The 26,703-nt window shown below is 44.1% G+C and overlaps 1 long non-coding RNA gene across 1 annotated transcript in view; it reads left to right on the forward strand.

The window, feature by feature from the left end:
• LOC141058929 (uncharacterized) overlaps nt 1-26,703 on the forward strand; it is a 266,551-nt gene that overhangs the window by 40,393 nt on the left and 199,455 nt on the right. The window contains exon 2 of the long non-coding RNA XR_012222352.1: nt 4,854-5,021. This is a non-coding gene — a long non-coding RNA (uncharacterized lncRNA). The remainder of the gene's footprint in view (nt 1-4,853; nt 5,022-26,703) is intronic.

Raw genomic sequence — 26,703 nt, forward strand, 5'->3', positions numbered from 1 at the left:
AATCCTGACCCTAACCCTGACCCTAATCCTTAACAAAACCATACTTAACCCTGACCCTAACCCTGACCCTAACCCTTAACAAAACCATACTTAACCCTGACCCTAATCCTTAACAAAACCATACTTAACCCTAACCCTGACCCTGACCCTAACCCTAACCCTGACCCTAACCCTAACCCTTAACAAAACCATACTTAACCCTAATCCTGACCCTAACCCTGACCCTAATCCTTAACAAAACCATACTTAACCCTAACCCTAACCCTGACCCTAACCCTTAACAAAACCATATTTAACCCTAATCCTGACCCTAACCCTTAACCAAACCATACTTAACCCTAACCCTGACCCAAAACCCAACCCTAACCCTGACCCTGACCCTAACCCTAACCCTAAACCCCCTTAACTAACCCTAACTCTAACCCAAACCCCTAAATTCCATGGTTAAAAAAAAAAAACGCATATGCAAAAAAACGCTTACATGAGCATGCCAGTGCGCACATATGCGCATCCAAAGGCTATAATGGCCATTTTTAGCGCAAAACGTGCGCATATGTGCGCATGCGCTTTTTTGCAGGGCCAAAAAATGCAACATGCTGCGTCTGGAAAATCCAAAAGCACACCCCAAAAAAAACGCAGCGCATGAAAATCGCATACATGCGCTTACAAGCGCGCAGGTATGCGCACCCATGTTAAATATAGGGGAAAAAACGCATGCGCAGGTTAGCGTTTTTTTCCAGCGCTAAAAAACGCAAATGTGAAACCAGCCTAAAAGCATGAGTTTGCAACTACTTTACTTTTGGAGAAAATTCAAAACATTCACTTTTCACTAGAGCCCAATAGCAAAAATCAGGTTTTGAATGAAGAATCACATTTCTTGGTAGAATCATGCTGCATTGAAATTTTTGATGTTTTTCTACTCCTCTCAACAGCCCAAACAAGTTTCTAAAAGGATGAGTTTGCAACTACTTTACTTTTGGAGAAAATTCAAAACATTCATTATTCAATAGAGCCCAATAGCAAAAACCAGCGTTTTGAATGAAGAATCACATTTCTTGGTAGAATCATGCAGGATTGAAATTTTTGATGGTTTTTTACTCCTCTCAACAGCCCAAACAAGTTTCTAAAAGGATGAGTTTGCAACTACTTTACTTTTGGAGAAAATTCAAAACATTCATTATTCAATAGGGCCCAAACTATCAAAAACCAGCGGTTTGAATGAACACACATTTCTTGGTAGAATCATGCAGGACTGAAATTTTTGATGTTTTACTACTCCTCTCATGAGCCTAAACAAGTCTCTAAAAGCATGAGTTTGCAACTACTTTACTTTTGGAGAAAATTCAAAACATTCATTATTCAATAGAACCCAATAGCAAAAATCAGGTTTTGAATGAAGAATCACATTTCTTGGTAGAATCATGCAGGATTGAAATTTTTGATGTTTTACTCCTCTCAACAGCCCAAACAAGTTTCTAAAAGGATGAGTTTGCAACTACTTTACTTTTGGAGAAAATTCAAAACATTCATTATTCAATAGACCCCAATAGCAAAAATCAGGTTTTGAATAAAGAATCACATTTCTTGGTAGAATCATGCAGGACTGAAATTTTTGATGTTTTTCTACTCCTCTCACGAGCACAAACAAGTCTCTAAGGCTAGTTTCACACTTGCTTTTTTTTGCAGCGCGTTTTTCCCGCAAAAAGACGCATTGAAAAAACGCATACAAAAGCATACAACTGCTGCGTTTTTTTCAAGCATTTTTATGAGCATGCATGAAAAAAACGCAGCGTTTTTAAGCGTTTGTATGCGTTTTTAGTGCATTTTTACCGCGTTTGCGTTTTTTTCCAACATTTTTAGGTGGCCCCTCACACTACCCAAACCATGACTTTACTAACCCTAACCCTGACCCTAACCCTAACCCTGACCCTATCCCTAACCCTAACCCTGACCCTAACCCTTAACCAAATCATACTTAACCCTAAACCCTAACCCTAACCCTGACCCTAACCCTAACCCTAACCCTGACCCTAACCCTAACCCTGACCCTAACCCTTAACAAAACCATACTTAACCCTAACCCTAACCTTAACCCTAACCCTGACCCTAACCCTTAACCAAACCATACTTAACCCTAATCCTGACCCTAACCCTAACCCTGACCCTAACCCTTAACAAAACCATACTTAACCCTAATCCTGACCCTAACCCTGACCCTAATCCTTAACAAAACCATACTTGACCCTAACCCTGACCCTAACCCTAACCCTGACCCTAACCCTAACCCTAACCCTGACCCTAACCCTTAACAAAACCATACTTAACCCTGACCCTGACCCTGACCCTAACCCTGACCCTAACCCTTAACAAAACCATACTTAACCCTAATCCTGACCCTAACCCTGACCCTAATCCTTAACAAAACCATACTTAACCCTGACCCTAACCCTAACCCTAACCCTGACCCTAACCCTTAACAAAACCATATTTAACCCTAATCCTGACCCTAACCCTGACCCTAACCCTTAACCAAACCATACTTAACCCTAACCCTGACCCAAAACCCAACCCTAACCCTGACCCTAACCCAAACCCCTAAATTCCATGGTTAAAAAAAAAAAACGCATATGCAAAAAAACGCTTACATGAGCATGCCAGTGCGCACATATGCGCATCCATAGGCTATAATGGCCATTTTTAGCGCAAAACGTGCGCATATGTGCGCATGCGCTTTTTTGCAGGGCCAAAAAATGCAACATGCTGCGTCTGGAAAATCCAAAAGCACACCCCAAAAAAACGCAGCGCATGAAAATCGCATACATGCGCTTACAAGCGCGCAGGTATGCGCACCCATGTTAAATATAGGGGAAAAAACGCATGCGCAGGTTAGCGTTTTTTTCCAGCGCTAAAAAACGCAAATGTGAAACCAGCCTAAAAGCATGAGTTTGCAACTACTTTACTTTTGGAGAAAATTCAAAACATTCACTTTTCACTAGAGCCCAATAGCAAAAATCAGGTTTTGAATGAAGAATCACATTTCTTGGTAGAATCATGCTGCATTGAAATTTTTGATGGTTTTTTACTCCTCTCAACAGCCCAAACAAGTTTCTAAAAGGATGAGTTTGCAACTACTTTACTTTTGGAGAAAATTCAAAACATTCATTATTCATTAGAGCCCAATAGCAAAAACCAGCGTTTTGAATGAAGATTCACATTTCTTGGTAGAATCATGCAGGATTGAAATTTTTGATGGTTTTTTACTCCTCTCAACAGCCCAAACAAGTTTCTAAAAGGATAGTTTTGGCTTTCCATCATTTTTTCATGCTGGATCCGTTTTTTTCTCATAGACTTGTATTAGTGACTGATGGCCACACGTTTCATCTGTCGTCCAACGGATCCATCAGAAAATCTCTGTCCGTCGGCCGGAGACAACGGACAGATAAACGTTTTTTGTGTACGTCGAAAAGTCGGATAGCGACGGATTCCGTCTTTTAAAACTGAGCATGCCCGGAATCATTTTTCTTCCTTTATTTTAACCCCCTGCGGCTGCTTTTTCTATTCTGGCACAAAATCCTTCTCTCTCTCTCTCACTCCAGAATTCTGTTTCTTTAATTCCTACAGCAAGGCTGCTACAACGGATCAGTCATAAAAACAGATCCAGTGCATTAGTTTTTTGCAATATACGCAGGATCCGTCCACTTGACGGATCTGAACACTTTGACGGATTGTGACTGATTGCAAAACACTGGAGTGTGAAAGGGGCCTTAAGAAGCGAGATGTGGATGAGAAAAGGCGGTGGATCCGTTGCCAACCGTTAATTGACGGAATCTGCCATCGGATCCTCCTTTTTATACTGAGCATGCCCGAATGAATGTCCTTTCATGATATTTAACCCCAAATCCCATTCTGGCAGCTAAATCTCTCTCTCTCTCGTGAAACAGGCCTTACTTTAAATTTCATGCACTAGCGTCTAAAGCGGATCCGTACAAAAAACGGATCCAGTTGCATCCGTTTGCCACAAAACGGAAACGGATCCGCTTTTGCACACTGGCGGATTTTGACTAACGCCAGAAAACTGAAGTGTGAAACAGGCCTAAGAGAAAGAAAAGACTCAATCTGAGAAGAGGTCACCTATAAGGTACCAGGATGTACATTTTTAGCTATTGGTACTGACTGCGTCTCATCAGTACTATGGTTCCTGTATAGTCCACAGTCTGATAAAGACTGATAACTCCCAGCATCTCCTTACCATTGTTAAGGACATACTGGGAGTTGTAGGTTCATGAGATACAAATGTATATGGGCCTGACTTAGAAGGATTCAGCTCATCAGTTATTAATCACATGATGTCATAGACCTAAAGGAAAAGGGAAGAATTAGCTGGGTAGAAATGCAAAATGGGTGCCTTCGGCTTCATCTGCCTTGGGCACCCAAAATACTTTGTTTCGGCCCTGGTAACGGATAAAGCAAACTCCTACATGACCTATCAGTGTTCTACGATTTGGGTTGAGGACACTTATTGTATGTGGGCTGGTGAATTTTGTGTGCCAGGGCTGCTTTTTAGTCCAAACTCGGCCCTGAATCCCCTCGTGTATCTGAATGGGAGGAAGAGTGTGAACTTGTGCTAATTGTGCAGTCACACTTTGTCATCTCTGCTCCGTCCTGTCTTCCAGCGCAGGGTTAAATTGCTCTGACTTCATATCTGGCTTCATGGCTTGATCATAGATGCTGGATCCTGATCCCCAACAAAATTTCACCAACCGAAGATTGTGAAAGAAACACACAAAACACTTTTATTGGATGTTAAATTGACCGAATTTTATTCCAAATCTCATCATTATTATTTCTTTAAGTGTCTGAAATTTAGAATCAGCCAATTACTATGAAAGAGACACTGAAAATGGCAGAACCCCCGACTCACGAAGAATCGTCCTTCAGCACTCAGGAGAGGAAAAACCCCCTGTAGTGGAAACCTCTAGGGAACCATGGCTGCAGGACTGCCCTTCCCTTGGGCTTAGAAGGTTAGTGCCAACATGTAACAGCAAATTGTACCTGAATTTGTACATTGTGTCATATTTGTTTTGGAGAAGCCTAATGCGACCTCTCCAGGCCGTACACATAAAGTGAAGGTGGCGAGTACCGGACGTGAGGGAGATCTGGCTGCAACATCGCGATGGCTGATCTGGCTGGCTAGGCGCTATGGCTGATCTGGCTGGCTAGGCGGTGTCCCCTTCCTCCCATTGTGGAGTGATGAAGCTCCAGGTCTCCAGACACATCAAGTATGGCTCCGTCTACGGCTGAATGACTTGTGGTTTTGGAATCTTCTCCTGCATCATAGATGCATGACTTTATGACATCAGCGCAGTTGCCATAGTTATCACAGGTGTTTTATACTGTGGTTTCATTGGCTAGAAAGTCCCTCTCAGTGTTCCAAAGATTTAACCCTTGAATGACTGGTATTGTGCCTTTCTCCAGAAGCCTGTAAAATAAACTTGTCACTAGACAGGACCATTATCATTATTATATTTTAGAGTTGCCCCAACCAAAGTCTAATAAGTGAGCGCATCTACAGAGTTGATGTGTAACAAGCGCAGTCATTCCATTAAGCCCTACTAAATGCATAAATGCACAATATGAGATCAGAGTAGTCTCATAGAAAATTAATGATACCAAGGTAAAAGCAGTTAGATATGGGATGCTATATAGGGGCTCATACTGTATATAGGAGCTATATGGGGACTCACACTGTATATAGGAGGCAATATGGTGGCAAACAATGTAGTCAGGAGGCTATATGTGAGTGCTCATACTGTATATAGGAGGCTATATGGGGACTCACACTGTATATAGGAGGCAAACACTGTATTCAGGAGGCTATATGTGGGCTCATACTGTATATAGGAAGCGATTTGCAGGCTCATACTGTTTATAGGAAGCGATGTGCAGGCTCATACTGTACATAGGAGGCTATGTGGATACTCATACTGTTTATAGGAAGCAATGCGCAGGCTCATACTGTACATAGGAGGCTATATGTGGATGTTCATACTGTATATAGGAAGTGATGTACAGGCTCATACTGTATATAGGAGGCTATGTGCAGGCTCATATTGTATATAGGTAGCAATGTGCAGGCTCATACTGTATATAGGAGGCAAAAACTGTATTCAGGAGGCTATATGTGGGTGCTCATACTGTATATAGGAGGCTATATGCGGCCTCATACTGTATATATGAAGCGATGTGCAGGCTCATACCGTACATAGGAGGCTATATGTGGCCTCATACTGTATACAGGATGCGATGTGCAGGCTCATACTGTATATAGGAGGCTATGTGGGCTCATATTGTATATAGGAAGCAATGTGCAGGCTCATAGTGTATATAGGAGACTATATGCGGCCTCATCTAATATATAAAGCTCAAAGTGTGTATGTATGTATGTGTGTGTGTATGTTTGTATGTCCGGGATAGGCATCTGCACCGTCGCAGCTACAGCCACAAAATTTGGCACAGTCACACGTCTGCACCCCGAGAGCGTCCTAAGCTATGTTGTGAGGCGAAATTTTAACCCTGCGCATTCCAATTCACCAAACAATTTTGCCCCTATCTACATACTGGGGGAAAAAGTGTGTGCGCGTCAAGCCCCGCCCCTCATTGTGTTGTCACAATGCCCCTATTTGCATACTGGGGAAGCAGTGTGTGTGCATCAAGCCCCGCCCCTCATTATGATGTCACAATGTTTGCCATGGTGATGCTGATGTCATCAAAGGTTGCAAGCCCTGCCGCCGCTCATTATGATGTCATAATGGTTGATTATGGAATGGAGGATGTGTGATGAGTATATGGGCACTGGACTATAGGATGGTGGATATGTATGATGGGTATATGGGCACGGGACTATGGGATGGGGGATGTGTGATGGGTATATGGGCACTGGACTATGGGATGGAGGATATGTTTGATGGGTATATGGGCACGGGACTATGGGATGGTGGATATGTATATGGGCACAGGACTATGGGATGGAGGATGTGTGATGGGTATATGGGCACTGGACTATAGGATGGAGGATACAGTGGGGAAGAAAAGTATTTAGTCAGTCAGCAATAGTGCAAGTTCCACCACTTAAAAAGATGAGAGGTGTCTGTAATTTACATCATAGGTAGACCTCAACTATGGGAGACAAACTGAGAAAAAAAAATCCAGAAAATCACATTGTCTGTATGTATGACGGTATATGGGCATGGGACTATGAGATAGCGGATATGTATGATGGGTATATGGGCACGGGACTATGGGATGGAGGATATGTATGATGGGTATATGGGCATGGGACCATGGGATGGAGAATATGTATGATGGGTATATGGGCATGGGACTATGGGATGGAGGATATGTATGATCGGTATATGGGCATGGGACTACGGGATGGAGAATATGTATGATGGGTATATGGGCATGGGACTATGGGATGGAGGATATGTGATGGTATATGGGTACTCGACTATGGGATGGAGGATATGTATGATGGGTATATGGGCACGGGCCTATGGGATCGTGGATATGTATGATGGGTATATGGGCAGGGACTATGGGATGGAGGATAATTATAATTTTCTATAACTTACCACCGTTAGTTACTATGCCCGGGCAGCGCCGGGCTCTTCAGCTAGTACTGTATATACACTGTGTTCCAAATTATTATGCAAATGCTATTTTTCTCTGATTTTCCTAAATAGTCGGTACAAATGACAGTCAGTCTAATAAAAGTCATCACCCGTTAGAATATGCATCGAATTTTATTGAAGAAACCTCCCATTGATAACAGTATAATCTCCAAAATGAATAAAAACTCAAATTGCACTGTTCCAAATTAGTATGCACAGTAGAATTTCTAAACATTTGATATGTTTTAAAGAACTGCAAAAATGCTCATTTGTGGAATTTGCAGCATTAGGCTACTTTCACACATCAGGTTTTCGGCGTCAGGCGCGATCCGGCGTCGTGCCAGAACGCCGGATCCGGCAAATGTTTCGTAAAACCGGATGTGACGGATCCGGTTTTCTGCCGGATCCGTCTTTTTCTGGACAGACAAAACCGGATCCGTCTCATCCGGTTCATCCGTTTTTCTATCCGTTTTTCGACGGATTACGCCGGATCCGGTTTTTAAAATTGACCCTTGTGGCCTTCCAAATGGGATTGGCTACTGGAAAACTATATATAGCATGTTCCTACAGCCCTTCTTTGACAGGTTGTAGAGGAGAAAGTGCAGGTTGGAGAGAAGAGCAAGTTACTGGCGAAGATGGATGTTGTCATTGGAAATATTTTGAAGAATTTGGCGGATTTTACAGCGGAGGCAAATCGTTTGAGGGTGATTGTTCTGGAGAAGGAGAGAGCGAGACAGCAGCGCATCAGGCATCGTAGACGACGTTTGTGGATCCACCCCATCACAGCCAAGAGAATGACGCGTGGGGTCTATTCTACACTATGCATGGACCTTCGACTAAACCCGGATAAATTTTTTGGATATGTTAGGATGAAAATGGAGAATTTTGATTACTTGGTGGAGCGCATTGCACACCTCATAAGAAAAGCGGACACCTATTGCCGCTTCTCTGTTTCACCCGCAGAGCGTCTGATGGTGACTTTAAGGTAAGCCACATTTATTGGATATGATCGCATCAGAGCACACTTTCACTGCAATCTTGTTGGTGGTAATTTGTATCTCCAAGTGTTATAGGTCAGTTTTGGTATGTAATGCTGTGATTTAAAACTAATTTATTGTTTTTTAATTCCCCACAGATTTCTTGCAACTGGAGAATCCCTTTCGTCACTGCATTTCCAGTACAGACTCGGGATTTCCACCATATCTGGAATTGTGAAGTACACATGCCGTGCACTGTGGGACTCCTTAGCTGAAGAGTTTTTACCAGAGCCCACAACAGAGAGGTGGATTGAAATTGCTGACAAGTTTCAACAGATATGTCAGTTTCCAAACTGCTTGGGCGCTGTGGACGGGAAACATATCCGCATTGTAAAGCCAGCTGGATCGGGATCGGAATATTTCAATTACAAGAAATATTTTTCCATTGTCCTCATGGCCATCGCTGACGCGGAATACAAATTTATTGCGGTTGATATTGGGGCCTATGGCCGCTCCAATGACTCTCAAGTTTTCAAACTGTCTGCCATGGGGCGTAAACTGTATGGAAACACCTTCCAGTTCCCACCACCTAGACCGCTGCCGCAAACATCTGGTCCACCTATGCCATTTGTCTGTGTAGGGGATGAAGCCTTCCAGCTGTCAGAACACCTTTTGAAACCGTACTCTAGCAGAGGATTGACAAGACCAAAACGCATTTTTAATTACCGCCTCACAAGAGCAAAAAGAATGGTTGAATGTACCTTTGGTATTCTGACAGCCAAATGGCGGGTCCTATTGACTGCGATCAACCTCAAGACAGAAACTGTGGACGAGGTGATCAAAGCGTGCGTGGTACTCCACAATTTTGTTATCTGCAAGGAACCCATTTCCATTGAGGACACCTCTGAAGAAACCACCTTGCAAGATTACCATGACATTACCACTAGAAGTTCTGTGACGGTTTCAGTAATGAGGGACAATTTTGCACTATACTTTATGTCACCTCAAGGCAGAGTACACTGGCAGGATGACAGAGTGTGAAAGATTTGTGCCCTAACCAAACTTGTGTACCTTCTGTACCAACAGTATATACCTTTGCCAACCAAAGTTGGCTATCTTGTCATGGTCTCTATTTTTAGCTTTAGGCCACAGGTGTGTACCTGGTTGTGTTTTATGCAAAGTATTTCACCTTTTAACAAAAGTTGTGTACATTGTTAGGAAATCACCAACAATAAACACAACTTTTTAGGTGAAATACTTTGCTTCAAACACAACCAGGAACACAACTGTGGCAAAAAGCTAAAATTTACCCACAGTTATATACCTAGTTTTGAATACCATTTCACCTTTTAAATACCCTGTATTTAACCTTTTTCGCCGCAGAAAGAAATGACAGACAACCAGTGTAAAATAATTTAACTTTTATTGAAAAATGTTTTTTTTAGTAAACTTTTTTAAAATTTTAATAAACTTGTTTAATAAAACTTTGAAACTATAAAACTGAAACCATAAAACTGGTCATTTTTATTTAAATACACACATCATAAATCTGTGTAGTGTGTGGTGGAAATACTGCTGTAGGGGCTGCGGGACACTTCGACACTGGGAGTGTGGAGAGAGGACTGGGATCGTGGTGGGGAAGGAACAGTTAGAGGTGAAGGTGTGGAAAAAACTACAGAATGGGTGGACATGTGGGAAGCAGAAGAGGTGGTGGGTGGTGGAGTGGAGGGTTGGGCAGGGACTGTAGGAGCAGATGATGTTGATGGCAAGTTGTATGGGGAAGGAGTTTGGTACGGGGCAGGTTGCTGGAAGTGGGGAGATGTCTGGTACGGGGCAGGTTGCTGGAAGTGGGGAGATGTCTGGTACGGGGCAGGTTGCTGGAAGTGGGGAGATGTCTGGTACTGGGGAGGTTGCTGGTACTGGGGAGTTTGCAGGTACTGTGGAGGTTGCTGTTGCTGGGGAGGTTGCTGTTGCTGGGGAGGTTGCTGTTGCTGGGGAGGTTGCTGGTGCTGGGGAGGTGGATGGTGCTGGGGAGGTGGATGGTGCTGGGGAGGTGGATGGTGCTGGGGAGGTGTATGGTATGTAATAGGAGGGGGAGGATGGAAAGTGGCTGGAGGTGGATGGTATGTAATAGGAGGGGGAGGATGGAAAGTGGCTGGAGGGGGTGTAGATGTAATAGGAGGGGGAGGATGGAAAGTGGCTGGAGGGGGTGCAGGTGGAGGAACTACAGTGGTGGGAGGAGGAGGAGGTTGGGAGGTAACTTGCTGGAGAGCAGCGTGGCATGAATGCATTACATACATCTGCTGGGCAGGAGAGAGCGTTTCCATGCGCTCCACAACAGACCTGAAAAAGGTGTGGTTTGGCGAAGATCTTGCTTCTGAATGCATGGTTTGCAGAAGTGTCTTCACCTCCAGAATGCTGGAGTTGATCTGCTGATAGCCTGCGGAGATTTGCTCTGACAAGACTTTTAGACAGTTCTGGAAAGATGCATTCAGATGCAAGAACTCTGGCGCATAAGTCTTTTCCTGACCCCTCTGCCGCTGCCGCCCAGTACCCGCAGGTGTACTAGAGGTGGCAGGGGCAGAAGGGTGGGGTAAAGGGAAAGCGATCTCCTCACCAGCAGCTTCATGTAATGTAGGCGGCCACGATGCTCCTGTGCTGGTGGATGGGACAGATGGGTCGAATGTGTGGGAAGGCTGGGAAGGTGCAGATGTACCGGGGCGGTCGAAGTGTCCCTCGGTGCCGGTCTCCTCAGGGATCGCCTCAGAAGGGTCCAATCGTGCAGGCTCCCGAGTGCTGCTCACCGTGCTGTGGAATAAAGAGAAAAAAAAACATTAAAATACTGACATGGTATGGCCCTGGCTGAAAAAAAAATTTACATATAACATTTTTTTTCACATGTGGTGTGTAATATTTACCTTCTGGTGACCATTGTTTCCCGGAGGAACGACAGGGCTTCTGCGTACTTGTACTTGCTCCTGCGTCCTCCAGATCCACTCGGGGCCCGCATCTCTTTATTGAACTCCTTCTTGAAACGATCTCTGACAGACCGCCACCGATTCACAATTCTGTTCCCTGAAACGAGAAAGGAGTGGTTAGTATACAACATCAGTGTTTCCCAAACTCCAGTCCTCATAGAATCATAGAATCATAGAATTGTAGAGTTGGAAGGGACCTCCTGGGCCATCTGGTCCAACCCCCTGCTCAAAGCAGGATTCGCTAAATCATCCCAGTCAGATGTCTGTCCAGCCTCTGTTTGAAGACTTCCATAGTAAATAGAAATCCTGAACACATGATCCGTGGGGACCACGAGGACTGGAGTTCGGGAAACACTGGTTTACATCAAGCAACCGGTACTGTATATACTTACGCTCTTTAATCTGGGCCCGAGCTTCGAGGTCCTCCCAGCGGCCCACAAGGAGCGAACAGATTTCCTCCCAGAGTCGTCGGGTAACGATCAGGTCAGCGTGGCGTCGGTCAGCCATATTCCAGAGCGGCTCCCTTTCTCTGACGAGATCGATGAGGCGGTCCACATCAATCCCTCCATCCTCACCGTCAGAGTCGGGAGCACGCTGTGAAGGCTGTTAAAGAAAAAGACAAAAATAACATAATTAGCCTCCACAAAAGAAATGAAATAAAAAGTGCAAAAAAACAAAGCAAAAATATTTATACTTACACGCTGGTGACAGCCGCGTTGCTGTCGCCGACGACCCTGGGAGGCACTGCGAGCACCTCTTGGCCAAGCACCAGATTGGGAAGACTAGAGAAGAAAACAAAAAAAGTTATGTCTTTGGATGTAGGCATTTGTTTGCTGTGTGTGGTCTGCAGAACATTGTTTTCTATGTGTTGTGTGTAGTGTGATGTTGTGTTTCTGCGTTTGATGCAAAAAACTTACCAATTGTGAGCCCACTCCAGGTGTCTGTCCACCCCTTCCTTCTTCTTCTGGGAGCTCCTCTTCATCTTGTGATTCCTGTTTTGAAATAAAAGGCCATGAATAGACATCTATTACAGAGAAGATGGATTTTGGAAATAAAAACTTACCGTCAAACGCTGACGATGCGAGGGAGGGCTCCCAGAAGATGATGTGCTGTCTTCCTGGTGGCCACACTCCATGCCTGTGGGTGGTGTTCCAGCTGCTGCCATTGCTGCTGCTGCTGCTGCTGCATCTATTGGGCGGCTGTTGAATAAAGAGAAACAAAGGGCCAATGAATATCTTGATATTCAATAGCCCTAGTTTGGAGGAATGGGTTATTTGATAATTACCGTCTCTCATCTGCTGCTGGCCTCCCCTCCTCAGCATGTTCTATTTGCTGCTCCATTTGGGGTGGTGGTGGTGCTGATGGTGCTGCAGTGGTCTCCTGCCTTCTCCTGCTTCTCTTGGTTGCTTTCTTGGGTGGCATGTTGGGTGTGGCTGTGGGTCCCACTGTCTTGCTTTTATATATGTCTTGTGGGCAGAGCTACTGAGCATGCTCAGACCAAAAAACCGGATCCGGGCGCCGGATCCGGCGCATTGCGGCGCTCATAGGCTTTCATTGTGTGAAAAAGCCGGATGCGCCGGATCCGGCGTGTCCGGCTTTTTCGCCGGAGACAAAAAACGTTACAGTAGACGTTTTTTCCAGACGCCGGATCGCGACACATTGCCGGATCCGGCAAAAACCGGATGAAACGCATGGCCATCCGGCGCGATCCGGCGCAAATGCAAGTCAATGGGGGGGAAACCGGATCCGGCATTGCATTTCGCCGGATCCGGTTTTTGTCAAAAGCGCCGGATCGCGCCTGACGGCGAAAACCTGATGTGTGAAAGAGGCCTTAGGTGGTCACATTCACTGAACAAAAAGGATATTCTGGAGTTAAATAGCTTAACAGGCCAAGTTACATGTTAACATAGGAACCCTTCTTTGATATCACCTTCACAATTCTTGCATCCATTGAACTTGTGAATATTTTGGAGAGTTTCTGCTTGTATTTCTTTGCATGAAGTCAGAATAGCCTCCCAGAGCTGCTGTTTTGATGTGAACTGCCTCCCACCCTCATAGATCTTTCGCTTGATGATACTCCAAAGGTTCTCCATAGGGTTGAGGTCAGGGAAAGATGGTGGCCACACCATGAGTTACAGTGGGGAAAAAAAGTATTTAGTCAGTCAGCAATAGTGCAAGTTCCACCACTTAAAAAGATGAGAGGCGTCTGTAATTTACATCATAGGTAGACCTCAACTATGGGAGACAAACTGAGAAAAAAAAAACCAGAAAATCACATTGTCTGTTTTTTTTTCATTTTATTTGCATATTATGGTGGAAAATAAGTATTTGGTCAGAAACAAGCAATCAAGATTTCTGGCTCTCACAGACCTGTAACTTCTTCTTTAAGAGTCTCCTCTTTCCTCCACTCATTACCTGTAGTAATGGCACCTGTTTAAACTTGTTATCAGTATAAAAAGACACCTGTGCACACCCTCAAACAGTCTGACTCCAAACTCCACTATGGTGAAGACCAAAGAGCTGTCAAAGGACACCAGAAACAAAATTGTAGCCCTGCACCAGGCTGGGAAGACTGAATCTGCAATAGCCAACCAGCTTGGAGTGAAGAAATCAACTGTGGGAGCAATAATTAGAAAATGGAAGACATACAAGACCACTGATAATCTCCCTCGATCTGGTGCTCCACGCAAAATCCCACCCCGTGGGGTCAGAATGATCACAAGAACGGTGAGCAGAAATCCCAGAACCACGCGGGGGGACCTAGTGAATGAACTGCAGAGAGCTGGGACCAATGTAACAAGGCCTACCATAAGTAACACACTACGCCACCATGGACTCAGATCCTGCAGTGCCAGACGTGTCCCACTGCTTAAGCCTGTACATGTCCGGGCCCGTCTGAAGTTTGCTAGAGAGCATTTGGATGATCCAGAGGAGTTTTGGGAGAATGTCCTATGGTCTGATGAAACCAAACTGGAACTGTTTGGTAGAAACACAACTTGTCGTGTTTGGAGGAAAAAGAATACTGAGTTGCATCCATCAAACACCATACCTACTGTAAAGCATGGTGGTGGAAACAACATGCTTTGGGGCTGTTTCTCTGCAAAGGGGCCAGGACGACTGATCCGGGTACATGAAAGAATGAATGGGGCCATGTATCGTGAGATTTTGAGTGCAAACCTCCTTCCATCAGCAAGGGCATTGAAGATGAAACATGGCTGGGTCTTTCAATATGACAATGATCCAAAGCACACCACCAGGGCAATGAAGGAGTGGCTTCGTAAGAAGCATTTCAAGGTCCTGGAGTGGCCTAGCCAGTCTCCAGATCTCAACCCTATAGAAAACCTTTGGAGGGAGTTGAAAGTCCGTGTTGCCAAGCGAAAAGCCAAAAACATCACTGCTCTAGAGGAGATCTGCATGGAGGAATGGGCCAACATACCAACAACAGTGTGTGGCAACCTTGTGAAGACTTACAGAAAACGTTTGACCTCTGTCATTGCCAACAAAGGATATATCACAAAGTATTGAGATGAAATTTTGTTTCTGACCAAATACTTATTTTCCACCATAATATGCAAATAAAATGAAAAAAAAACAGACAATGTGATTTTCTGGATTTTTTTTTCTCAGTTTGTCTCCCATAGTTGAGGTCTACCTATGATGTAAATTACAGACGCCTCTCATCTTTTTAAGTGGTGGAACTTGCACTATTGCTGACTGACTAAATACTTTTTTTCCCCACTGTATCTCCTTTTATGCCCATAGCAGTCAATGACTCAGAGGTATTCTTTGCAGCATGACATGGTGCAGTTTCATGCATGAAGAGGATTTTGCTCCTGAAGGCACATTTCTGCTTTTTATACCATGGAAGACAGCTGTCAGTCAGAAACTCTATATACTTTGCAGAGGTCATTTTCACACCATCAGGAACCTTAAAGAGCCCTACCAGCTGTTTCCCCATGATTCCGGCCCAAAACATGACTCCTCCACCTCCTTGCTGACGTCGCAGCCTTGTTGGGGCATAGTGGCCTTCCACCAACCATCCACTACTCCATCCATCTGGACCATCCAGGGTTGCTCGACACTCATCAGTAAACAAGACTGTTTGAAAATTAGTTTTCATGTATGTCTGGGCCCACTGCAACCATTTCTGCTTGTGAACACTGTTTAGGAGTGGCCGAATAGTAGGTTTATGCACCACAGCATGCCTTTGAAGGATCCTACACCTTGAGGTTCGAGGGACTCCAGAGGCACCAGCAGCTTTAAATATCTGTTTGCTGGTTTGTAATGGCTTTTTAGCAGCTGCTCTCTTAATCCGATGAACTTGCCTGGCAGAAACCTTCCTCATTCTGCCTTTATCAGCACAAACATGTCTGTTCTCAGAATCAACCACAAATCTCTTAAAAGTACGATGATCACGTTTAAGTTTTTGGGAAATATCTAATGTTTTTATCTCATGACCAAGGCATTGCACTATTTGATGCTTTTCAGCAGCAGAGAGATCCGTTTTCTTTCCTAAATTCCTTGAAACCTGTGCCCTGCTTAATAATGTGGAACATCATTCTTAAGTAGTTTTCCTTTAATTGGGCTCACCTGGTAAACTAATTATCACAGGAGTTTGAGATTGATTTCAGTGATCCAAAGAGCCCTGATACACAATACCATCTGAGTTTATTTGAAAAACAAAAAATTACATCTTTATGACACTTAAATCCAATTTGCATAATAATTTGGAACGCAGTGTAGAAGGCTATATGCGGCCTCATACTGTATACAGGAGGCTATGTGGGCACATACTGTGTATAGGAGGCTATATGCAGCCTCATACTGTATATAGGAAGCGATGTCCAGGCTCATACTGTATAAAGGATAAAGTACAAATATATCCCAAATACTGGAAAAAAATTCTTCAAAGGCTCAACTCACTGGAAATATAATAGCAAAAAAAATCTCATAAATGAGCTATTAAGCATCACAAGAGATCAAAATTGGAGTTTTTCAAGCTAAATAATTTATTTAGAATAATTAACAGAGCATAAATGCTAAATGCAAGTTACAGCAGACATAAACACAATATAATTAAACCAGCACCTTGACAGTTAATAAAGTTTTTATCTGTATAAAACATGTAGTTTCTTTGCTTTCCTTTCACAAATAGATTGCATAGTAAACAGCAAACTCCCCATTTACATAATATGTATGCCCAGATACGGTTTTGCATACAATAAGTACCCAGAGTAAACTGCTGAATATAAAGTGCACAAGTGCCTTGTATCAAATAAGCCTGGTAGGCGTTAAGTGTACACAGAGTAAAAACTGTCTATACAAATTCCAGAGTAAGATACAAGGACTGCATTAGAAAGTAACAACTTACATGTGTAGTGTATGTCGCTGTAAAACCTGCCGCCCCTACGCGCGTTACGCCGCAGCTTCCTCAGGAGGCGTGGTTTACAAGTGCCCCGTTTCTAGTTTATATAGTGCGGTCAACCAATAAACCGCTTTCCCTAATAAAGCTTGTAAAATTCAGGACCTGAGCTGTAGTGTCCACAATGACGTCAATAGTATCCAGTTCTAAACGTCCACAGCATTATCGGCGCATGCGCTGTTGAGTCCCCACTATGAACAGGGAGTCTATGATCAGCATGAAAGTGGCTCAAGCTGCAAAACAGCCAGAGACAGCCACATACCAGACTGAGCACGTCAGAAGGCTCCTAGGGAGGACAGAACTGGGCATGCGCTCAAGTGAGGACAAGAAAATAAAATAATTATGAAGAATAATAATCACTATTTAAAGTGATAGCAAGTGTTGAAAGTGAGGGGATAAAACATAATGATGCTGAAATAATTATAGCGGTGTGTATGAACCATTAAAGTGAATATGTCTGACATAGAGTGCAAAGGCACACACATATGTGTCAATTATAAGCACACTATGCAAGCAATAAAAATTTTTTTTAACAATTAGCATAATGTGTATGCAGGCTATATGAAAGTGTATGTGCATCATATAACTATAACAACTATATACCATGTCTCTGTTAAAAAACAAATGAACATAAAAATAACACATGGCATTCAATACATACATCAAATGTCATATATCATAAAGTAATTATATACACAATTATGTATAATGCATAATACATAGCAAAAATACACAAAGAAAATTGTGAAAAAAATAAAAAATGAGTGAAAAAAATATATAAAAATAAAACAAATAAAAATGTAAATGAAATAAACAAATAAAAAAAAAAAATGAATAAAAATGTGAACAAATAATATGAAATATTGAAGACCCAATGGGTACGAAAAGAGCCGTAGATTTCTTGTGAGAGGAGTGTTTCTTCATAAAATCTTGAAATGCCCTCAACAATGAATTCCATGCCAGATCATATACTGCAATGCGAAGATAGAGAACTGGAGTATAAGCACAGGAAAAAATAATTAAAAACAGAAAACTAAAACCAAGACTAAAAAGATACCCATACGATTTTTACAGAAAGGACCCAAAACCATTACTCTCATTCAATCATTTTTTTTTTTTTGCTACTGTATATAGGAGGCTATGTGCAGGCTCATACTGTATATAGGAAGCAATGTGCAGGCTCATACTGTATATAGGAGGTAAACACTGCATTCAGGAGGCTATATGTTGGTGCTCATACTGTATATAGGAGGCTATATGCGGCCTCATACTGTAAGGGGACAGCCATGGTTGCAGCCTGTGCGCCATCCTATACAAACCTGTTCCTGGGGCTATGGGAGAGGGAGCCATTTTCCACAGATGCCATGAATCTGTTAGGCGTCGGATTCCTAACTCTGCACAGCGGGGATCCAGAGCCAGACATCCAGCGGTCTCCCATTTTTCTCTGACCGCTCCGGGTGCTGCTCAGACTTACTCTGACAGCCTGGATGTTGCTGCCACCTCTGGTGCAGCAATGGTAGCGCAACCTGCTCTGCAGGGAACAGCTCCAGAGGCTAAGTCCTCATGCCGTGCTACTGGGCATGCCCGCAAGTTTACCTCTCAGTGGAGAGCAGGGGTCACGTGTTCAGGTCCTGTGTCGGATCTGATTGGTCCTTCCCAGGGTCCTTCAGCAGACTGAAAGGATTGAAATTTTTGATGTTTTTTTACTCCTCTCAACAGCCCAAACAAGTTTCTAAAAGGATGAGTTTGCAACTACTTTACTTTTGGAGAAAATTCAAAACATTCATTATTCAATAGGGCCCAAAATAGCAAAAACCAGCGGTTTGAATGAACACTCACATTTCTTGGTAGAATCGTGCAGGATTTAAATTTTTGATGTTTTTCTACTCCTCTCAACAGCCCAAACAAGTTTCTAAAAGGATGAGTTTGCAACTACTTTACTTTTGGAGAAAATTCAAAACGTTCATTATTCAATAGGGACCAATAGCAAAAAGCAGCGGTTGCTATATAAAACTTGCTGCAAGTTGGCCTCCGCCTGCTGCATGATTGATCCTGGGCTTCAACACAGCCAGTTGTCGCTCGGAAGTGCTGTCCGCACAGAGAAAAACACTAGCTCCTGTGTTAGTGGGGTTCAGTAACGTCTGCTGGTACCCTGCTATGTGGATTGCAATGTCTCCTGCCGCCTCCACATTCAAAAACCATCAGGCCTCTGCCTGCTCCATGCTTGATCCTGGGCTCCAACAATGCCAGTTCGTGTTCGTGAAAAAACAAGTCCTACAGGAAGTCCCAGCGCAAGAAGAAGGAAGGGGGTTCTACTCCCCCCTCTTCTTAATACAAAAACCAGATGGCTCTTGGAGAACCATTGTCAACCTAAGGAGACTCAATCAGTGGATAGACAATTGCTCCTTCAAAATGGAGTCAATCAACACGGCCACAAAGATCCTGTTCCAGCATTGCCTCATGGCAGTGATAGACTTAAAAGATGCCTACTATCACATCCCAATCCATCGGGAGTATCAGAGATGTCTTTTCTGCGATCCAGGGACATAGTGATCGTCCCATACTTAGACGACTTTCTGGTAATAGGGAGGTCGGAATCCCACTGCACACTTCAAGTGAAGGAAGTAATAGCAACTCTAGTAGGACTAGGATGGATAGTAAACATCCCCAAGTCAAGGATAACCCCAGTAAAAGAGCAATCCTTCCTAGGGTTGATATTGGACTCCGAGCAACAACGCTGCCTCCTACCAGAGGAAAGTGACCAAGATAAGAGGCCTAGCTCGCACAGCAATACAAAGGCCAAATATGACACTGAGGAACGCAATGTCCCTTTTAGGCTCACTGACATCATGTATACCCGCAGTAACATGGGCGCAGTACCACTTAAGGCAACTACAGTGGGAAGTCCTGTCAGCGCAGAAACAATTAAAAGGGCATTTAGAAGGCAAACTATGTCTCTCAGTGGCTGTAAGAGATTCCCTGCTCTGGTGGACTGTAGAAAAGAATCTAACAGCTGGCGTCCCGTGGCAAAAACCAGTTGAGGACATCATTACGACAGACGCGAGTGCCACAGGGTGGGGAGCACACCTGAGATCCCATACAATACAGGGGACCTGGTCCTCACTAGAAAGCGATCAGAATTCAAATGTAAAAGAACTATGGGCAGTGGAAAAAGCCGTGAAACATTTCCTTCCCTTACTTCAGGGCCGCCACACCCGGGTCATGACGGACAATCAGGCAGTAGTAGCCTACATCAATCATCGGGGGGAACGAGATCTCGGGGCCTCATGCAAATATCAGATCTACTCTTCCAGCTAGCAGAACTACATCTCTTATCCATCACAGCATTGCACATAAAGGGGGCAGAAAATATACAAGCAGACTTCCTGAGTCGCAGGCATCTAAGACAAGGGGAATGGTCCCTAAACTCCCGAGTCTTCCAACAAATAGTTCAGGCCTGGGGCAGACCAGAAATAGACCTATTCGCTACCGCACACAACCGGAAGGTCAGGAAGTTCTGCCCGCTAAATCCAAGGGAAAACCCCTTCGCAGTAGATGCCCTACAAATACCCTGGAAGTTCATCCTGGCCTATGCATTTCCCCTGATAACAATGATCCCAGTAGTAGTCAGGAAAATCAGGGAGGATCGGGCAAGAATAATTCTTATAGCTCCTTTTTGGCCAAGAAGGCCTTGGTTCTCCCTTCTGAGGCTCATGTCAGTGACAGATCCATGGATACTACCAGAGATTCCAGACCTGCTTTCCCAGGGACCAGTGGTCCACTCTCAGGTGAAGGGCTTCCATCTAGCAGCCTGGAATTTGAGAGGGCGCTACTGAGTCGCCAGGGATTCTCTCCAGGGTTAGTCTCCACCCTGTTGAAAAGTAGGAAACCAATAACATCCCAAATCTACGGTAGAACGTGGAAAAAGTTCCTAGACTTCCTGGGGGAACCTTTAGGGGATGTAGCTCCAGTGGGACCTATCCTAGAGTTCTTACAGTCGGGGCTGCAACTGGGGTTAGCCACTAACACACTCAAAGTTCAAGTCTCAGCTTTGGGGGCCCTATATAACTGCAATTTAGCAGCCAATAGGTGGGTGTCCCGGTTCATTAAGTCCTGTGGCAGGTCAAGACCGGTCATTATCCCAAAGATACCACCCTGGGACCTGAACCTAGTTTTGGAGGCTTTAACCAAAGATCCCTTCGAACCACTACTAGAGCTGTCACCAAAGCTACTTACACTTAAAACGGTCTTACTGGTAGCCTTAACGTCAGCCCGAAGAGTCAGCGACCTACAAGCTCTGTCTATATGTCCTCCTTATACACAGATCTTGGATGACCGAGTGGTTCTAAGACCAGACCCGGCCTATCTCCCCAAGGTAGTCCAAAAGTTTCATAGGACTCAGGAGATCTCCTTGCCATCGTTCTGTAACAATCCCAGAAACCCGGGGGAGCAAAAGTTCCATACATTAGATGTAAAAAGAGCCATAATACAATATATGTCAATAACTAGTCAGTGGAGGAAAGATCAGTCCCTTTTTGTAGCCTTTCAGGGTAGTAGAAAGGGGCACGGGGTAGCTAAAAGTACCATTGCCAGATGGATCAGGGAGGCCATTATGTTATCCTACTCCGCAAGTGGCACTCCAGTTCCAGAAGGCATCAAGGCTCACTCCACCAGAGCCGTGGCTACCTCCTGGGCAGAGAAGGCTGAGGTATCAATTGAGCAAATTTGTAAAGCCGCTACTTGGTCCTCACCTTCCACCTTTGTTAAACACTACCGACTTGATCTGTCTTCCTCTACTGACCTAACCTTTGGTAGAAGGGTGCTGCAAGCGGTGGTCCCTCCCTAAGGTGTCTTATTCTACAAAAGTCTCTCATGTGTGCCGTCATGGGAGACGGGAAAACACCAAGGTTACTTACCGGTAGCCGGTTTTTCCGGAGCCCATGACGGCACCTGTATATTCCCCCCCTTTTCACTCCTTTGGTGTGCACTATAGTTTGGGTGTTTTTTAGTTAGATAGATATAATGTGGTGATAGTTTTACAATGTGTACTAACCCGGGGGCCTCTCATGCTCTGTAAACCAACTGAAGCGAGGGAGAGGTACCGCCCTTTTATCTTCAGTAGGGTTCCTGTCCTGACTGGGCGGATCCCCTCTCTCATGTGTGCCGTCATGGGCTCCGGAAAAACTGGCTACCGGTAAGTAACCTTGGTGTTTCTCCTCCAGACGCAGAGAATGCCCCCTTGTGACCGTCGCCTTCCTTGGTATAAACAGATCCTCGGAGAGATATTTGTATTGTCCCCTTTTCCCAAAATTTAGAAGTTGGAGGGCCTCAAGGGGGAGACAATGTTTCACTAAAGAATTCATAAGCGTCAGGAATCTGGTAGAAATTTAATAACTTAACTACACATTGAAGTAATGAGGGAAGGCGCTGATGGTCTTGTAGCAGGTGGGTGTGCAGAAATGTATCCATCCAAACCTAAACACATTACTGCAGCTAATGACACCTGTACCTACCAAATAGCAAAAGCCAAGACAGATGATTTATATTGCAGACTGAATAAAATACAATGCCTTCCATATATAGGTGAGTACTTGATGTAGCAGAGTTGGTCAAGTTAAATCAAGCCACATGCATTTGGCATTTGAAATGTGCAACTTGGAAAATTAATGCAGAGCAACAAAAGTTGCAAAAAGCATTAAAATATTGCTTTGAAAAGACAACTTGCTTTGGTTTCAATTCAGTCTGTTTTTGGAAAACTTATCTCTCCTGATGCTGGGTATTGTAACCAACGAGTGTGCATACCATCCTCCCTACCTGTCTGCTGAGGCCCCCTCAGCAGACTGAAGCTGGCTGCTGCCGCACAGCTGGAAGACAGTCTGGACCGTCCATTGTGAAACTTGTTCTATTGTCTCCCTCTTGTGACCTACCTAACTACCTTCACCTGTCTGAGTATCCTCTTGGCTTACAGCAGCCAGGTGTCACAATGGAACAATTGGAACACATGTCACAATGGACGGCCCAGACTGTCTTCCAGCTGTGCGACAGCAGCCAGCTTCAGTCTGCTGAGGGAGCCTCAGCAGACAGGTAGGGAGGTTGGTATGCATGCTTGTTGGTTACAATACCCAGCATCAGGAGAGATAAGGTTTCCAAAAGCAGACTGAATTGAATTGAAACCAAAATCTGGTCTTAAACTCTGGAATAAGAGGCATCTGGTAAGCAGCGGATACTGAAGGTAATAAACTTGTTTTCAGTTGAGGAACACTGGATTTCAAAATTGGGACTGACAAAGGTCCTGGTAAAATGATCTGATTTAATTAGAGGATATGCCACATGTTGTGCATAGCAGGCTTGTGTCCCTGATATGGGACTGGTACTGTTTGAGGACGTATGTCCTGCCCAGGTATGTGTGCCACGGGAGGAGAGGACGCGCTGGTTAGAAAGGCACTTGAGTGCAGGGGAATAGCGATGCATCTGTGTCCGGGCGTGTGTACAGCTGCTGAAGGAGATGCTCCTTCAGTCCCAATTTTGAAATCCAGTGCTCCTCAACTGAAAACAAGGTTATTACGTTCAGTATCTGCTGCTTACCAGACGCCTCTTACTCCAGACGTTTAGACCAGATATTCAGTACTGAATAATACCACACAGGCCAGCTGTCAATTTAATGATATATTAAAAAGACAACTTGCTTTGGATTCAATTCAGTCTGTTTTTGGAAACCTTATCTCTCCTGTTGCTGGGTTTTGAAACCAACACGTGTGCATACCCCCATCCCTACCTGTCTGCTGAGGCTCCCTCAACAGACTGAAGCTGGCTTCTGCCGCACTGCTGGAAGACAGTCTGGGACGCCCATTGTGACACGTGTTTCAATGTTCCATTGTGACACACCTCGGTGCTGTAAGCCGATAGAAAGCTCAGACAGGTGAAGGTAGGTAGGTAGTTAGGTAGGCCTCTAATTCAAACAACACACCAGGGGACTGAACAATCTGCCACAAGCTGTAACGTATGAGCGGTGCCCAGCGCTGCCCCCAGCAGGGAGTACTCTGAACCTTAGCAACAAAGCAGAAAGCAAAAAAAGGCACAACCAAATTAGATGCAAAGGATTAGCAAAGGGTCTTAGTGAAACTTCACACTGCACTCGGATGTCATCCCAGTGCAGTCCGATATACACCAAGTCAGGCCATGGAGGAGACGGAGAACTTACTTGTATCGCATCCGATGTGACTCCACTCCAGCCTTAGGCTCTGTGTCCACAATGAGATTTTGTTGCGTTTTTGACACGACATATTTTTGTTCCATCAAAAACACAGCTTCTTACAGTTCAGCAATGTGGATGGGATTTATAAAAACCTCCTGCCCGCTGGGCTTTTTTTATGCAGTGTAAACTGACCTGGGGTGTGTGCTTCAAACACAACCTGTCACTTTTTCTTGCAGATATGCTAAGTTTTCTGTGCACATATTTCCCATAGACACTTTGGACCAATTGCCCAGGATCAATAACTCTGTAGCATGAGATACCATAAAGCTTAACTTTTAATATATAACAGGTAAACTAATTCAAACACCAATAGAATATATATGTGACACAGACTATTACAAAGTGCTCATGAAAAAAATCAGTGTAGGTAATAAAAAATTGGGGGGTTCATCCCTGTTTCTCTGAAGATCACCCTCAGAAGGCAGCATAGGAGGATGGGTGGAATAGTTCAGTCCTTAATATCCCCTGTCGTGCCCCAAATGCAGGACTCCCATCCTGAGGCCGGAGTAACTCCAGCGATGAATACGGACGAGTGCTATGCAATAAAACATCACATAGCACTCGGACCAGTATTCATCTACGGGACAGCTCCCATCACGGTTTTTTCCCCAGACGTTTTCAGTGTCCGAGTGAAATGGTAGCATACAGAGATTGCCACTGACACATGGCAGAGTCTCGGCTCACTCGCACCCATATAAGCCTATGGATGCGGATGAATTAGAAAAAACACAGCACTCGATGACAGAGGGAGGTGCAGAAGTACGGTATCCAATCCACTATAGATTATAGTAAAGACTTGGCACTCAAGAGGGAAAATTGAATTTAACAGTTCCTTTATTGTACAAAGCATCCAGTTCCAAAATTCTTGAATGTTTTCAGTCGTACATTCGACCTTAGTAACATAGTAACAGTTAGTAAGGCCGAAAAAAGACATTAGTCCATCCAGTCCAGCCTATAAAATTCGGTCAGAATAAATCCCCAGATCTATGTCCTTCTAAAAAACCTAACAATAACTGTAAGATACAATATTGTTACGCTCCAGGAAGACATCCAGGCCCCTCTTGAACCCTTCGACTGAGTTTGCCATCACCACCTCCTCAGGAAGGGAATTCCAGATTCTCTCTACCCTAACTGTAAAGAATCCTCTTCTATGTTGGTGGAAAACCCTTTTTCCCGTCTCCCATGATGGCACACATGAGAGAGGGGATCCGCCCAGTCAGGACAGGAACCCTACTGAAGATAAAAGGGCGGTACCTTTCCCTCGCTTCAGTTGGGTTTCCTGTCCTGACAGGGACCCGTGCTGAAGACAGCAGGTCACACTTATAAATGGATGGGGGAACTACAATACCCAGAGAGATTAGCAAAATTAGGATTATTTAGTCTAGAAAAAAGACGACTGAGGGGTGAAATAATAACCATGTATAAATAAATGTAATAAATGTAATAAATGTAAAGTCAAATGGCGCTCCTTCGCTTCCGGACCCTGCCTTGCGCCTAAACAGTGGTTTATGACCACATATGAGGTATCGGTGTACTCAGGAGAAATTGCTTAACAAATTTTAGGATCCATTTTATCCTGTTGCCCATGTGAAAATGAAAAAATAGGCTAAAAGAAAATTTTTGTGAAAAAAAAAGTACCTTTTTTATTTACTGATCAATTGTGAAGCACCTGGGGGTTCAAAGTGAGCACTCTGCATCTAGATAAGTTCCTTGGGGCGTCTAGTTTCCAAAATGGGGTCTCTTGTGGGAGAGCTCCAATGTTTAAGCACACAGGGGCTCTCCAAACGCGACATGGCAACCGCTAAATATTCCAGCATATTTTCCATTCAAAAAGTTTTCGAAGGGAGTGACAATAAAATCTCTTGAGGAGTAAGATCTGTTGGTGTCAAACCCATACAACGAAGTGAGCCATTAATATCTTTCCAGAAAGTTGAAATACCCGGGCAAAACCAGAAAATATGCACAAGAGATCCTATTGCACCAGAACATCTCCAACACAATGGTGTATTGCTTAAACCTAGGTGGACCAAGCGTTCCAGAGTTTTGTACCAGAATCTTGAATGCATTCTCCTGTAATAGAATACACCTGGAAAAACCGTGAGAGTTGGCAAGCACTTGACTCACTTCTTGGTGAGATAGGGTTATCTTTAGCTCCGATTCCCAAGAGGTTATATAAAGAGGCTCGAAGTTCTCTGGTGGCTTGATAAGATTAGCATATAGTTTAGACACTAGTTTGGAGATAGAATGGAGCTTAACCATGAGCTCCAGCCATAACAGATCCAAGGAATGCTTCAGGTCTGCTTTAAATTTTAAGATGAAATGGACATGCTGTTTCTGCAAGAAGTCCTTAGGACGTTTTGTAGCATCTCTCGGCCAACCCTCCACACATGGTATATCACCT

This window comes from Dendrobates tinctorius, unplaced genomic scaffold (assembly GCF_039654945.1).
Source record: "Dendrobates tinctorius isolate UK_male_01 unplaced genomic scaffold, ASM3965494v1 ptg000220l, whole genome shotgun sequence".
In the NCBI taxonomy this organism is placed as follows: Eukaryota; Metazoa; Chordata; class Amphibia; order Anura; family Dendrobatidae; genus Dendrobates; species Dendrobates tinctorius.